This window comes from Octopus bimaculoides, chromosome 19 (assembly GCF_001194135.2).
Source record: "Octopus bimaculoides isolate UCB-OBI-ISO-001 chromosome 19, ASM119413v2, whole genome shotgun sequence".
In the NCBI taxonomy this organism is placed as follows: Eukaryota; Metazoa; Mollusca; class Cephalopoda; order Octopoda; family Octopodidae; genus Octopus; species Octopus bimaculoides.
The window spans coordinates 30,224,873-30,228,933 of NC_068999.1; positions in this window are offsets into that span (position 1 = coordinate 30,224,873).

A 4,061-nucleotide genomic window follows, 5' to 3' on the forward strand; every position below is an offset into this window, starting at 1 on the left:
CCCCGCTCCTACCAACACCCAAACGCACACCCCACCCTTTCCTCCCCCACACTTCAACACCACCACACCACATACCATCACACCACACCTCACACCACCATACCACACGACACCACATCACACCACCCACCACACACTAGCACTGACCACTTCCCAGCACCCATACCATCATCCACACACCTACACATGCACACACACACGTCAAGGTCACCAGACCCTATCCACACGCACATACACGCTCTCACATGCACACATACGCTCACCTTCATTTTGGGATCACCACTACTTTCTTTTCTTTCCCCTTCTTTGTAGCTCTCCTGTCTGGCCATCTCTGTCCGGCATTCGCCATGATCGATCGCTAGCCACTAAACCATTTTTATTTTCTCTCTCTGCTTATTTCTGTGTTCCTTTCTGTTGAAGATGTAGGCTCGAAACTTAAAAGACTTTCTCACTTCCCGAGCGTTAAACTAATACGTCTGTTTGTTGTTTACACACCCATCTTCGTCTTTTGTTTTCTTTTTGTTGTACATTCCAACAATATATGTGTATGCCTATTTATGTGTGTGTGTGCGCGCATATGTGTGTGTGTGCGTGTGTATGTGTGCGTGTGTATGTGTGCGTGTGTGTGTGTCTTTAATGCCCGGTGGTCAATTGAAAGAAGGAATTTGAACTAGAGATGATAACTTCTTTATTCAATCTCTTTACCTTTATATACATCCATATTCTCTCTCTGTCACACCACACACACACACACACACACACACACACACACACACACACAAATACAAACACTCACTCACAGATACATACAACTTTTGGAGTCTTTTGTTGTTTTCTTTCAATGTCCGAAAAGGAACTACAATTAATTCCCATGGGAATTGTGGCTGCTTTGGTAATGGGCAGCAAAGTGCTTTTTAATTGAATGAATTGATGTCACTAATGTAGTTAAAACTGGTTATTTATGAAAAAAAGGGTTCATTACATTTTTTATATGTTTGCTTATTGAAAGAGAGCCTCTGCATGCAGGATTGCTGAGAAATGGTTCCTGTATTGAGTGCTACATACCATTCATAGCAGGAAGACCCTATATCTGTGGATGCCCGGGGCAATTGCCCTCTTCGACCCCCTATAAATCCAGCTCTACTTACATCTACAAATTTTATGTCTTTGGTGGAGAAGCAATGACAAGTTAAGACCTGTATATCCTCCACTGTTGGATAATAAAGAAATCATCGACACAATCACATACGCTTATCATTGACAACTTATTTTTTCCACAACAATACATCCATGTTTTCCTTTCAATCACAACTTACAACCTGAATTTTTCTATGTTGTATATTTGATTCTTTTATTTTTAGGTCTCTGATAGTTTTTCTCTTCTACTACTAAAATAAATATTAGAGTTAGGAGAACAATGACTTGGCTTCCTATTCTAGCATTAGAGTAAAAGGAAAAAAAAAGAACACAATGTACATCTATTACAAAACATTCTATTGAATGTAAACTGTGAGAAAAACTGCTACCATCACATTTGCTGTGAATACTTTCTTGAAAATGGTGGAACATTTATGAGAACAATATAGAACATGTCCATTGTTCCAGAGAAAATAGTTGTGTCATTGCATGTGTCAGCTAAGTGGCAAATTAGTCAATTGATAATTTGATTTGCAAGAACATGCTTCGATCACTCTATCCATATTCAATAGGATGGTATTCATTGGAAACTGAAGTTAGTTGGTATAAAGTGTCCCATCTAAGCTTTTTCTGTTCCCACGCTCTCTCTTTTTTCTCTCCTCCCCTCTTTTTCTATCGTTCTCTCTCTTTACCTGATTGCTACGTGAAAATCAACTAAAAAAGATAGCCTTACAACGAAAAAACCCTTATGATGTAAATATGTTCATAATTCAAAAGACGATGAAATTAATAGGGAAAGTCTGAAGGCTGCTTTGCGTAACATTATTAATTGTACGTAAATTTCATCCGTCTAATTGGCTATACAAATGCTTGTGCAAAACAACTTTTTGCGCTGCCTTGATTATACATAGTAGGGTAATCCCTTTTCGAAGGAGGTAGGACGGCAATTTCTGATGAAGCAATTGCTGGCGATCTGTTGCTACACAGTTCTGCCAGAATTCTATCAGATTGGGCAGTAGATGTTGATGCACCATTTTGCATTATGTTCAAAGTAGCTTCTGGAATGTGGTGAACTGCTGCAGTCTGTTGCTGTCTTTTTAAACTAGTTGCTTTCTTTCCCCAGCAAGCTCTCTTCTTTGGAGGCATAATCTATGTACATATTAAGTAGAACAACAAAAGTTATAATAGATAGCAGGGTCAATAGTTTGCACATTTCGGTAATTTTTCAGATTAACATCCGCACGATTACGTAACCCTAACCCTAACCCCTAACCCTAACCCTAACCCTAAGCCCTAACCCTAAAACCCTAACCTTGACCCTAAAACCGTAACCGTAACACTAACCCTAATCGTAACCCTAACCTTAAACCCTAACCTTAAACCCTAACCTTAAACCCTAACCCTAAACACTAACCCTAACCCTAAACACTAACCCTGACACTGACGCAAAAACCGTAACCCTAACACCCTAGTGAAAATCGTGCGGGTGTTAATCTGAAAAATGACCTACATTTGTAATGAAGTTCACTGATTTGCAATGTGTTGTCCATAAGCTCCGTAGTTTGTATATTTACAAAACATTGACGAACATGAGTTATATTGTAGTGAATGCTTGTGTGTACGTGCGCGTGTATGCGTTTGAGAGAGCGAGAGAGAAGAGCGAGAGAGGAAGAGAGAGAAAGAGAGGGTGAGAAAGGAATAGAGAACGGGAGCAATGAAGAAAGAGAGGAAGGGAGAACGGAAAACAATTATAAAATAGCAATGCGTGCGCATGTTTATATAAGAAACACACAGGAACTAAATCTTATATCTATAATGTTGATGTGTGTATGTGTATGTTGTTGTCACAGATCACGTATGTGTGGTTGTGTGTGTTTTTACGTTTCTATGTTATGAAAAATATGTTAGAGGTAGAGGGATAGAAGAAAGCTATTAAATGGGAGAGAGAAAGAAGAACGAAGTAAGAGTGAAAAGGTAGAAGGAAAGAATAGTCTTAAAGCAAGTTAATCTATGACTTTGTATGTATCTCTCTCTCTCTCTCTCTCTCTCTCTCTCTCCCTCTTTTACTCTTACTCTGTATATTAAATGTTGAGCGCGTGATCGATGTGTAAGAACGCTGATACAGGTAGAAGGGAAGAAATATAAAAGTTGCTAGAAACAACAGTCAAATCTCCCTTAAATCACACAAAGTAAACGGAATTTAAAAAATCTAATTACTGCACTGGAAAGTTCACATCCAGAAAATTCCATTGATGTAAAAAAATTTTACGAAAATGTGGAAAATGTGGATTTCTATAAACTTTTAAAAAGGCTTCACACAGATACACAACTTCAGCATTATATATTAAGACGAGCAACACACACACACTAAAAAAATGACAGGTATTTGTATGTATATGTGTATTAATGTGTATTCTGTGTCTATATATATATGGTAGTAAGTAAATGCGTTTTAACAAAGATATTCAAAAAATCCAGTTTGTAGGGAATAAATGTTTGACTGTCGATCGTATTTGGAAGAGACTGACAGGTATTTGTATGTATGTGTTTATTTGTATGTATGTGTGTATTTGTACGTATGTATGTATGAGTGTGTATTTTAAAACATCTATATTTACACTTTAAAGTTGGTTTTCACACTCAACCCGGTTCTGCAGAATCAGTGTAGCAATGGGAGGTTTGTGCCCATCTCTACGTTCTGAGTTCAAATTCCGCCGAAGTCGACTTTGCCTTTCATCCTTTCGGGGTCTAAAAAATAAGTACCAGTTGAACACAGGGGTCGATATAATCGACTATTCTCCACCTGCCCCAAGCCGCCCTTGTGGGAAAAATTTTAAATAATAATGATAATAATAATAATGACCTCTGCCGATCAAACTCCCAACCGACAACTAAGGTAGAAGTGTATATATATATATATATAT